The sequence below is a fragment of the Amyelois transitella genome, chromosome Z (genome assembly GCF_032362555.1).
Source record: "Amyelois transitella isolate CPQ chromosome Z, ilAmyTran1.1, whole genome shotgun sequence".
Taxonomy (NCBI): Eukaryota; Metazoa; Arthropoda; class Insecta; order Lepidoptera; family Pyralidae; genus Amyelois; species Amyelois transitella.
In genome coordinates this window covers 1,849,740-1,863,233 of record NC_083535.1, presented here as the reverse complement: position 1 = coordinate 1,863,233, position 13,494 = coordinate 1,849,740, and the positions used below count along the sequence as shown (strand labels likewise).

Here is a 13,494-nt window from a genome sequence, read left to right as displayed (position 1 = left end):
GCTCACACAATAGGGTAAATTTGCATTGATAACATTTATTAATGTTATTTTATTTTAAACAGTCGGTAGCCCGCGACTTCGTCTGCTATAAAACAAAATCTGCTATAAATAGTTCATTGAAAATCTAAATTTTCGACGTCAATAGATAATATATTACATCAAATGTCTAAACTGAAAATAAAACGACCATGCTTTTTTTCTTCTTGCGTAGATTGCAAAAGACAATCAAGGAAAAGGCATAATTTTGCCTGGCGGGAGAGATAATTCGGGCTCGACCACCACCAAAGGGAAAATTTTCCGCCAGGCTAGGTGTGATGCCTGGACAACCGCGGCTCCGACGAAGATGTGCCGGAGTTTGTATATATGCTCCTATCCGTAAAATCTTTGCTTGCGCGATTTAGGCACTTCGCTGTTATTGGCTGATAGCATCGCGTAATTGGCTATTGTGACTTGTGGCGTAGAGATGTCGCCACAAGAAGGTGTGCCTAGAAATTCCCATGAGAATAAATGTAAAAGGAATTTAAATCATTTAAGATGGATTTGCTTATCGCGAAGTCAATGAAAAGTGCCCATAAAGCGAGGAGCTATTCCCAAAGGATACTCTTGAGTGTAGCACTACCAGAAAATTAGCAAACACTCCGCAAGATTTTTTGATGAATAAATAAATAGAAAAGGAACAAGTTATGATACTTATTTTAAGAGGTAGCTCTTGTTGAACTCTCGTCATAGTCGAGATTTCATTCTCAGCATAATCGGCCATGTATAATATTAATTTCTTACTGGTCGGGTAAATATGAATGAACGAAATTTATTTTGTTGCGCTTAAGAAAATCTTTACACAATTGTATCAATTAAGGTGACGCTCAAAAGGCGGCCTTACCGCTTTATGCAATCTCTTAAAGGCAGCCTTTTGGAGATTGTTTTGAAAATAAATGAGTAGACATCTTCACATTTTTAATATTAGCATGGATATAAAAGCATAGATTTAGTCTTAGTAATAGTACAGCCTATCAAATAATAGTATAATAGCCGTGTGGTTTCCGTCGCTTTAGAATAGAACTACTCCATATATTTTCCATGGATGTTGTAAACTTAGAATTTCTTTTGTGGGCGATGGGCTAGCAACTTGTCACTGTTTGAATCTCAATTCCATCATACTGCTGTGAGTGGCCTTTCAGCTTTTTCGAGACTATTACCTCTGTCTACCCCGTAAGGGACATTGACATGACTATATGTATGTATTCCAAGTAATAGTGGTGTAGGACGGTCCTTTATTTTCCCTTTATCGGACTTCTCGGATACAACAAAAGTCACTTAATGTCGCAATTTGTCACACTCCAACACAATAATACAAGATGTACATAAATACATATAGTTACGTCTATATTCTTTGTGGGGTAGACAGAGCCACAGTCTTGAAAATACTGATAGGCCACGATCAGCTGTTTGGCTTAATGACAGAATTGAGATTCATACATCCGTAGCTTAAAAGAAGAATTCCAAGTTTATTAGCCTATCCCTTAGTCGTCTTTTACGACATCCATGAGAAAGAGAAAAAAAATCATCATACACCATATGATGATTTTTTTTCTATTGGTGCCGGGAACCACACGGCACACATACAATAGTACATACATAGTTCGGTATCCTACCTACTAAATTTCTACCTTAATATTCGAAGTTTAAGAACATTTCCCATATACACTATGTTTTTTCTTCCCTGCAAGAGCAAGTTTTATAATAACCTCGTTTAACATTTTTATTTATAACCTTATTTTATCAGCAGATTGCAACATCCACGTTAATGTCGCACAAAGTGAAAATAGCGTTATATTTCGTCTAAAGTAGGTAACATTTTAGTGAAATTGTAACATGCATTTTAAAATATCCGTTTCTTAAGAATTTATTAAGCTTTCTGGGACATCGTTTAGACAACTTGGTGAACTCTTCATCTTGGCGTTAGACCCGGTTACTTCCTCAACTTTCTGGAGAGGAGCCCGGGGTGCGCCTTTTAATACGATGACCTTTGATTGGACGACTATTTTCAAAGTTATGTTACATTAGTTGCAACACTAACCGATGCTCTTACGGCGAGGGAAAACATCGCGAAGAAACCTGCACATTCAGGCAACTGAATGTGTAACTGTGGATGCGATACGCGTTAGGTTTACCTGCAAAGGTTGCCGAGGTCATATGGGTGTCGCTTCGTTTAAAAACCTGACATACCAAATCTAGGATCCATGGTCAGACTCTGCTTCCTCTCCAGAGAGGTAGGTATGCAACCGGGACTCAAGCAATGAGGAAGAAAAGAGATTCAGTTGCTTGAATGTGCAGATTTCCTCACGATGTTTTCCCTTACCGTAAAAGCATCGGTTAGCACACAAACTTATCTATATAGTTTAGAAAAGATTCATTTGTACACAAATGGCCGAGGTAGGATTTGAAACTGTGTTCACACGCATTTTAGCCGGGCACCTTAACCATTCTACCACCGACGCTCAGACAAGACTGGTTCCCTGCACCACCGACACCAAACAAAAAAGAATAGGACCACTCCATCTCTTTCCCATGGATGTCGTAAAAGGCGACTAAAGGATAGGCTTATAAAATTGCGATCCTTTTTTTAGGCCTGTCACTATTTGGATCTTAATTCCATCATCAAGCCGAGCAGCTGAACGTGGTCATTCAGTCTTTTCGGAACTGTTGGCTCTGTCTACCCCGTAAGGGATATAGACGTGACTATATGTATGTACGCTCAGACAACTAGGGAATCAGTCCAGAGAGCTCCATAATCCGTCGGAAATAGCCAATATGCTGCCGTGTCGTGTCCCGAAACAGATTTATTCGCGACGAATGATACTGTAGGTATAACTTACAGAAATGTAAATAAAAATACCTATTCAAATTTTGCTGTGGTGGAACCATATTCTCGAATAACTTGTTCATAAAAATCAATAACGTATTGTGAATAAAGTATTGTGATCTTTATAAGTATCTTTTATAAAATATAGTATCGTTGAGTTAGTATGTAACACAAGTCTCGAACTTACTTCGAGGCTAACTCAATCTGTATTATATGTCCCGTATATATTTATATTTTATTGTCTTAAGGACAGAAGCCGAACAAGATATGGGTATATAAAGAAAAAAAAACAATAGCCTTACTAGTTAAACGAGCCTGAGGTGATAAGAAACTTAAATAATTCCAAAAAGATTTGATATAACTCCCTATTACGTACCTCAAACTAGGATTAGTTTAAGTGGTAAGAAATGTGACTTAAAATGATTGTGAAGAGACCAGCATATTCAGGCAACTGAATGTGCAATCATGATATAATATGGGTTAGGTTCCCCTGCAAAGCTCGTGGAGGTCAGACGGGTGTCGCTTCGTGTAAAAACCTACTTGCTCAATCCAGGATTATGTTGAAAGCCATAACTCGGGCTCCTCTCCAGAGAGGCAAGGATGTAAATAGGACTAAAGTCAGATGGTAAAAGTATTTTTAACTAAACGTCGAACATAAAAACGTCGTTTTAAAAAAAATACGCGCCATTTTTATGTTATGCAGCTATTAAATGCGCACGTACCGCGTACCTTTATTAAGTCGGTTGGCTCTGTCTACCACGTAAGGGATAAAGACGTGATTATATATATGTATATTCAAGATCGTGGCAAGTGGAAAGAGGTAGTCTCTGCCTACCCCTTCGGGAAAGAGGCGTGATTTTATGTATGTATATATATACACCTATATTTACCGCGCACGTTACGTCTGTTATCCGCATATTAAACATTTTGATTTTATGTGACTGTCTGGTGTTTGTCAGTTATGTAAAGTGTCATTCTGACTCGGCAGGTTATAAGTCGTAATCACTCTTATTACTCGAATATAATCGTAATAATGCGATGCACGAACCGCCATTAAATGTCACAGAATGAACAATACAGCCTTTGATAAATGAAATAACTATTTTGAATGAAGTAATGATTTTCAGAGTCTCACTGTTGAATAGATTAAAACACATACATACACATACACATGGTCACGGTCCATCCCTTGCGGGGTAGACAGAGCCAACAGTCTTGAAAACACTGAATGGCCACGTTCAGCTATTTGACTTAATGATAGAATTGAGATTCAAATAATGACAGGTTGCTAGCCCATCGCCTAAAAAAAGAATCCCAAGTTTGTAAGCCTATCCCTTAGTCGCCTTTCACGACATCCATGGGAAAGAGATGGAGTTTTCCTATTCTTTTTTGTATAGGTGCCGGGTGCCACACGGCAGATAGATTAAAAATCTTTTAATAATTTTAATTACTATGCAATACCATAGTATTTTCACTTAGCATAGGAAATATTAGCCTTACGTAGGTTCTTACACAATATATATATATATATATATATATATATATATATATATATATATATATATATATATATATATATATATATATAGCCATATAATAGGCTGGTAATACATATTATATATATGTATATATACATATATATATATATATATATGTATATATAAATGTATCGATGATCGTCGATATATATATATATATATATATATATATCTGTGTATTACTCAGTACTCTATATATGTGTTACTATTGTCCACTGTTGACTTTATTCGTGACAGCGTCACGTCAGACATCGTGCAAAGGACGTGACCGCAATGTGCCGGTTGGAGGACAGTGACGTCGGGCAAACGGGAGCTTACCTGAATTACTCGTTACTTTTTGATACCTAAAAGTATTAATTATTAACGCAGCAATATTAAAACTCGCGGTGAAAATGGTTTTTTTTTAAATTTAAAATATAGACGTGCGCACGGATGTTTAAAATCGAACGAGCTGGGTCGCAATTCAAATTTATTAAAAATTTTCAACAATTTTTTTTTTTCTAATGATAATTCTTTTATTATGCCAAACAGCTGAACGTGTCTTTTCAAGACTGTTGGCTCAGTCTTGAAAAGACACGTTCAGCAAGGGACTTGATTATATGTTTTTATGTATATTTTTTTCACATGGTTGATGGTAGACTACGATAATTGTGGCTTCTCTGATGTTATGTAGCAGTTGACAAAAAACATTGAGCGTAGCTCGGTTGCCTGATACTATATATAATTTCCATTTATTTATTTTTTTCGAAATAATGACATTACTTTATTTAACTTCATTATAATATACTAACTGTAGTTTTTTAAATTTAAACATTTATGTTATACCATTTCCTAAGCTATTTAATGCAATACTTCAAGAAACTCGGCCCAAATTTGTTGCGTAAAATAATAACAAACAAATCCATCAAGTGTACCCGACACCTACGAGCTGTAATGAAGAGAGTCATGAATGTGGATGAAGCGAAAAAAGAATGCAGGGATCGTGGCAAGTGTAAAGATGTAATCTTGCCTCCCAGGAATCAGGCCGTCTATTAATTGAACGGGCCGAGGGTCTGGTGGGTCAGTCAGATTAAAACCAGATTTTCGGATGTTCAAGGCGTCTTCTCTGGTCGTCGTCTTAGTCAAATTTCGATTGCCCTTTTTTTCATCAATACGTCAGTCAGTTTCGTTCATCTAAAAGTCAAATCAAAGTGTCTGTCTGTTCATGGAGCAATATTTGTATGACCAGCGGTCTGCGGTTTCACGGTAAGTACATATATAACCTACAATACCCGCGTGTTATGTACCAGTTTCAATATGAAAGAAATTTCATTATCGGTTCAGTATTTCTGATGATTGCTCCTTACAAACAAACAATAAAACCAGGTTTTTACCTTTCACTACCCAAAAGTTGGAAGAGATTGCTAAGCGATAAGTCCGCCTTTACTCAACATACTCATAATGTATGTTTCTACTACATATGTATTTTTATGGGCAATAATGATTATTTGTATTTGAAATCAAAGATACAAATTTTACCTCTCTGAATACCTAGGTATAAACGGCAGACCTAAAGCCTTTGTGTCTAAAGTGTCTCAGCTGCTTTTCAACCTGAGCTGATTGTAAAACTCAATTAATGAATGGGCTTATAAACTTTGCAATTCCTCTTTCAGACGAAGGGATAGCAACCTGTCATTATCCTTGAATATTAATTCAATCAATAATACATTCGGGTAAAAGTGACATTTCGGTTTCAAATGATTGGCTCTCTCTATTCTGTAAGCACTAAAACGTGTTATGTGTTTCAAATCTATTATTTAATACATCATCAAGAATACTGAAAATAACTTAGTATTGAGGGGTACTTTAATAATGCTGAATAAAAAAAAACCATTATAATTTTTTTTACTATTTCGGTAATGCAAAAAATTTCTTATAAAATCCGCTATTGAGCTAATTTGTATTTTCAAGAAATTTAGAATAATCATTTGCAGTTGGTCTTCCCCAGTTAAATGAACAGGGACAAAGTTAGCAAACTCCAAAGTTAAAAGAAAATGTTATTATTTCCTCACAATTTCCTTAAAAGTTATTTCAACTGATGCTTCATCGACAAGCACTTAATCAACTTTAATTTAACTAAGGCCTTTGTGGCCTAGTGGTTGAATGCTTGCCTTCTAATAGCAAGGAGTTCTAATCCCATGATGGAATCTATATACATAAAGATAAATTCAGTCTTGAATAAAAAGTCTTGAATATTTATGTATTATTTGTCGACTTTGGGTCTACCTCAATCTGTGTTATTATCTATACTAATATTATAAAGCTGAAGAGTTTCTTTGTTTTTTGTTTGTTTGTTTAAACGCGCTAATCTCAGGAACTACTGGATCGAATTGAAAAAATATTTTTGCGTTGAATAGACCATTTATCACGGAAGGCTTTAGGCTATATAACATAAGAAGCAAAGAAATAATGGAAAATTTGAAAAAAAGAGGGGGAAATTATTCATCCTTGACGGCTTCAATGATGCCCAAAATAACTATTCCACGCGGACGAATTCGCGGGCACAGTTAGTTAGACTATAAATATTTATGTGCCTGTCATAAAATTCAGGATACCGGCGCCAGTTTTAATTCTAACATAATGGGAAAATATGATTAATTGAATTAAGATTGAAATAGTTACAGGCTGTAAGCTATCGCCAACAAGAAGATATCCGGGTGCGAACACTAGTATAGATGCACGCATACGCTCACTATTCTATGTCAGTATCAAAGTTATTACAGTTTCAGGCATTCTATTTCTAATTGAACATTTCCAAATTCCAACTAATACTTACCATACAAAGTAACCTCAATTCGCAATAGCTAGACTGAATTGACTGTCAGTGCTTTACCAAAATACAATTTACCGTTTATCAAAGGAATGCCAAATATATGATTGCATGCATATTTCGTAAATGACATGGAAATAGATCTCTCTCTGATTATACTAGGTCTTGGATGTTAATCTGTATGAGAATTTATTATAAAGTATAGTATCGTTGAGTTAGTATCTCGTAACGCAAGTCTCGAACTTACATAGAGCTAACTCAATCTGTGTAATTTGTCCTGCATATATATATTTATTTATTTATTTGTATGTATAGTGTTGGTGTGCCTTATTCAAATAAATAAATAATTGTTGAAGCTTATTGAAATTTAATCTAGTAATAACGATAAAAAATTTAAGGTAATACACAAAAGCTTATCAACTTAGGATTCTTCTTTTTAGTCTATGGTCTAGCAACTTGTATGTTATTATATTAAAGAATAAGACCACTCCATCTTTCCCATGGATGTCGTAAAAGGCGACTAAGGGATAGGTTTATAAACTTGGGATTTCTCTTTTAGGCGACAGACTAGCAACCTGTCACTATTTGAATCTCAATTCTATCATTAAGCCAGCCAAACAGCTAAACGTGGCCTATTATTAGTCTTTTTTCTTAAATAAATAGCCAACAGTCTTCTGTTGGCTCTGTCTACCCCGCAAGGGATATAGACGTGATTATATGTATGTATGTAACTTGTGTTACTTAGTGCATCAGTATTTTGAGGACGTGTTTAACATAATAATTTCGCCTGGGAAAGTTTGAACAGCTGAGAGCAGCAGAAGCTGGCCGGCAGCGAAAAGTTTACAACTCGGGTTTAGAATGTTTGATCTAACTTGGGCAGACCGCCATCTTGAATTTATAGTGATATCATTTTGCTTTAATATTCGTACTATAAATAACTGTATGGCGTTGACTAACATATATATTTTTTTAAAAAATAGTATCTTTACCATTAACATATCTATATAACATACGTAAACATAATTACGTTTTTATTCCTTACGGGACAGAAAGCGCCTACATTCTTAAAGGCACTGAAAAGTTCACCACGTTGAACTATAGCTCCTTTCATAAATCTGGTGCTATATGTCAAAACGTGTCCAGCCCAGTCAGTAAATATTTGTGACTTTTTTTTTACTGCGAACTTGCCGTTTTACGGTGCTCCTGACTTGATTTTTCACTGGAATATCTCCGATTTGATCAAAACAAATTCATCTTTTTTATCGTATTTTCTGGAATAAGTCTTTAACAGGCTTAAGAAAAAATATAAAAATAATCTATACTTGACTTTATCCCTCTCATAATATTATGAACACTTTTATAAATGTTTTTCAAGCCGTTGCCAATCGCATACATAATCCCTTATTAAAATGTTTACTCGTGAACATCATATTGTTATTTTATTTATTTTACTAAAACTAATTAAATTTGTTTTTATTGTAGATACCTAGGTTGCGGTTTGACATTCCTCTTTTGTTAAATGTTAAGGTATAGAAATTATAAGCAACATAGATACAACCTCAAAATTGGCAAAGTATTATTATTAAAATACTAAACGTCAGAATTTCATGAAAAACATTTGACATTTGTTTTTTTTTAACTCTGAGGAAGTTGGAACATGCTACCTAAAAAATGGCAAAGTTTTAAAATTAAAAAAATAAACGTCAACATTATAATAACACAGAAATTATGTAATAAGTTTTATTATGATTATTAAACTTAGATAATGTTTTGTTTTAAATTGATATCAACTTTTCATTTAAGATTGAAATAGAAAATTTCGTAAAGTCACAAAAAGCTAACTTGGCCGACAATTCCGAGGCGAGTCAAACTCCTCTTTCGGTGCAGGCCCGGGAACAAGTCTGGAGCATTTGCAACTCTTAATCTTGGAGTTTAAAACTCGTTGTTAAACTTTTACCTCTGTCTCGAGGTCGACAGCAATAGTCGACTGCAGTACAATTCTTTGACATGCTACTTATTTTAATGATATATTTATTTATATCTTATCGCACATAACAGAATAAAACATAATAATTTAAAAAAAAATAGAATAGGATCTGGGTATTCTACATAGTATATATCTATAATCGTTGTTTAGACAAAGAAATAAGTATTTAGTGGTTTTATCTACGCGTTGATAAGTGCCTCTGTTAAAATAAAAACGTTTTCTAAAATACAAACTTTAAACTTTTAAATCACGTTGGTTTTGCGTATCATTTTGAGTATATCTTAAGGCCACTTTTAACAATCTTTCCTAAACTCAAAATAATGAGATGAAACCTTAGATTTATTATAAATTACATACCAGCAACCAACCGTTATAAAAAATTTCTCCTTTAAAATATTTATGAATAAACTGAAGCACTTACCTAAAATCCGACATTCAAAAACAACGTTCATTTTCAAAGGAAAATAACATTCTTAAGCATTATTATAAAATTATGAAAAGCTACTTCAACAGGCATTCAGTCCCTCAGGACTCCGTAAGACCCTAATGCAGGCGAATCTATCGGACTACGATACGATTGTTCATTTCGTTGCCACAAATTAAGAGGGTATATCTGGATAGATTTCTAAGGAATACCGAAAATGTTCTAGTTCGATAAAAAATTCAAAAGATAGCATAGTAAAATCATGAATATCTAAAATGTTCTAGTTCGAAAAAAAATCTAAAGATAGCATATTAAAATGTTAACCATTATTATAATATAGTTATAAACGCATATACATTTCAGGATTAAATAAACGTACATATCCGTGGCGCGCGGGAAGATCTTGACAACTAGACCTACATGTTTTTTTTTTTATTGGTCCAAACGCTTTCTAAGCCTATTATTCACCTTGTCAAAAAAAAACAGCCAGATTGGTAGAATAATTGCGGAGATATTGCATTTGGTAGTATGTGGATAACTCGATAATTAGGGTTTTTTTCTTGACAAGACTATATATCAATATTCGAATTCTCAGAATTTTTGCGAAAATTATTACAAGTTGTTTTATCAACTTACGATCTGAAAACAAATGAGGTTCCTAATCTGATATGTGAATTTGTTCCTTTAGAAATTGTACCTCCTTCCCCGATGTAAACTGATAAAACGAATTAATCGGTTATACTCGATTTATATCATACGTACGTTACTTAATATTTTGATTAATACATTTAAAATTTATTTATTGTTTTACATAATAAATTGATATATTCAGATAATTAGTTAATCTAACGCAAGTATAATTGTTTTCTAGTTTGGTAGGTACATAACTTTGATCAATCTCACAATATTATTATATTTTAATAAATATTGACTTTCGTACTAGCTGTTGTCCAAAGCTTCGCCTGCGTAAAAAGTAACTCACATCAGGCTCCATCGAATACAATATACAATAAAAAGGTTTTTACATTTGTAAGCATTTTTGTCACTAGCTTTTATTTTTAAGGAATATAATAAAAGGAAAGATTTGTTTAAGAAAGCTGTGATTAGAAAGAAAAAAGAGTATAAAGAGGAATTTGATAAAAGGCTATCAGAAGACTTTCAGTCAAATCTGAAAGTATTCTGGAAATCCGTAAGGTTAGGCCGAGGAAAAACTATAACCAGAGAGCTGACTAGGATCCGATGCCAGGATGGTAGCGTTGTGAAAGGAGAAGAATGTGTGCTAAAGATATGGAAGGAATATTTTAAAAGTTTATTTGAAAAAAAAAAGGACATAATAACGATTTCTGCTATAGCGAAGAAAAAGAGAATGAGATGAAAGGCCAAATTGAAATTTTCGAAATTGTGGAAGCACTTAAGAGTATGAAAGCGGGCAAGGCTGCTGGGTATGATAGTGTCGGTCGAGATGCTAGAAGCAGGAAAAGGCGTAGTAGCTAGTCAGTTGTACTGCCTTTTCAATTTGTGTTGGAGAAGCGGCCGAGTACCAAAAGATTGGTGTAAGGCTGTTATCGTACCACTTTACAAAGGAAAAGGGTCACAACTGGACTGCAAAAATTATCGTGGTATAAGCCTGCTTAGCGTCGTCGGCAAATTGTATGCTAAGGTATTGATTAATAGAGTCAGGAATGAAACTGATGATAAAATATGGGATGCTCAAGCGGGATTTCGAACGGGAATGGGATGTACTGATCATGTCTTTTCCTTGCGGTGCATAGCCGAAAAGTTTTTGGCCAAGAGTCAAAAAGTCTATTGCACATTCGTAGATCTGGAAAAGGCCTATGACAGAGTTGTGAGGAATGAATTGTGGTCAGCACTTTCTATGCATGGGGTGAGCAGTCTCTCAATACGAGCACTGAAATCCTTATATGAGGATTCGACTGCTTGTTTTAGGATAAACGGAGCGCACACTGAGTGGTTAAGATTGAGAAAGACGTTAGGCAAGGATGTGTTGCGTCACCGTGGCTGTTCCACCTATTTATGGATAGTTGTTTGACAGATTTGAAAGAGTCTGAAAGTGGATTAAGGATGAATGAGTTACTCGTCAAATGTCTGCTCTATGCCGACGATCAGGTTATACTGGCGTCATCAGCAGAAGAGTTAGTGGAGATGGTAAACTGTATGCATGAAGCTTTAAAAGAGAAAGGTATGAAAGTGAACGTAAGCAAAACTAAAACACTGGTTTTTGAAATGGAGAAAGAAATGACAGCATATAATATTTTGATTGGAGGAGAAAAAGTTGAGCAAGTGAAAGAGTTTGTATATCTAGGATCAAAGTTTACATCAGATGGCAAGTGTGATAGTGATATTGAAAGGAGAGTGAACACGGGGAACATGGTAAATGGAGCTTTGCATGCCTTTATGAGCAGTCAGAAACTATCCAAAAAGGCTCGACTGGCTGTGCATGGCGTGTTGGTCCCGACATTAATGTATGGGAGTGAAAGTTGGGTATGGCAAAAGAAGCACGAAAGCAGAATAAATGCAGTGGAAATGAGAGCGTTAAGGAGTATGATGGGTGTGAAATTGAGTGACCGGATAAGGAACAGCGTGATAAGGGAATGTTGTGATGTGAAAGAAGATGTAGTTACAGGAATAGAAAAGGGTATGTTAAGATGGTTCGGTCATGTGGAGAGGATGAATTAAAGCAGGTTGACTAAGCAGATATACAAGGAGAGTGTGGAGGGAAAGGTCGGAGTGGGAAGACCTAGACGAACGTATCTTGATCAAATTAAGGACGTCCTGGTAAAGGGCCAGGTCAAAAGTACCCGAAACCGCCGAGCTTGCATGAAGAGAGTTATGAATGTGGATGAAGCGATGGAAGTATGCGGAGATCGTGGCAAATGGAAAGAGGTAGTCTTTGCCTACCCCTCCGGGAAAGAGGCGTGATTTTATGTATGTACATATGTAGTAATAGAAATATGATGATAGTAATAGAAAATAATGTTCTGGGGGTACATTTTTAATAACAGCGGCCCAGTTTTCGCAAGCAAGTCAAGGTCGCAATGTGTGCAGATAAAGTTGCTACCCATCCACCAAGGATTTTAATAACAGTTTTGGTTTAAAATTGTTGTTTACTACATAAAAGACGAAATATAATAGGTGAAAAACTTGATAACTCATCTTTACATTCTGGAAAATATATTGATAAGTGGATAAGTCACTTGATAAGTCGTCGGTACGCATATTGACATGTCGATTATTTCAAAAACTAAGAAAAATTATGCAAATTACTGTACGTTATTCGAATCATCGTAAAAAGTTTACCTTAGATAAAGTATAAGTTATAAATGTAACAAACATATGCATTTTCCAGAGGAAGCCAAAGTTTAAAATGGCCGCCCTGTAAAATTGCTTTTTTCAACATGTCAAATTCTTCCCGCGGGGCACGGATATGTTGCAGCGTTATAACAAACATCGTGAGTAAACCTGCACATTCAGGCAACTGGAAGTGTAACCATGATTGATCCAATACGAATAAGGTTTACCTGCGAAGGTTGCGGAGGTTAGACGGAAGTCGCTTCGTGTAAAAACCTATTAAATTATAAAACTGTTGATACTGTTATATGTTTTTCCATTCACACTTCTACACAGTTAAGCAATAAATAATTTGAGTTTGGGTTTGAATTTACCAAAGTGACGTTACGTTCATTACGTTCTTTATGTAGAAAAAATCTATGGGGACTCTAGGGGGAAAAGTATCATTGCTCAATTATAAATCTCGTTTTGCCGCCTGGTAATGGAACCCTAATAAAAAAAAAGCTATTATGATTAAACAGGGAAAAAATTGTATCGAGCAATTCCATGGTATTTCATCTTAAA

At 35.1% G+C, this 13,494-nt stretch overlaps 1 protein-coding gene across 1 annotated transcript in view; it reads left to right on the top strand.

Annotated features, from left to right (window-relative positions):
- LOC106130489 (probable cationic amino acid transporter) overlaps window positions 1-13,494 on the top strand; it is a 79,469-nt gene that overhangs the window by 17,204 nt on the left and 48,771 nt on the right. The gene's annotated exons all lie outside the window — the stretch shown is intronic.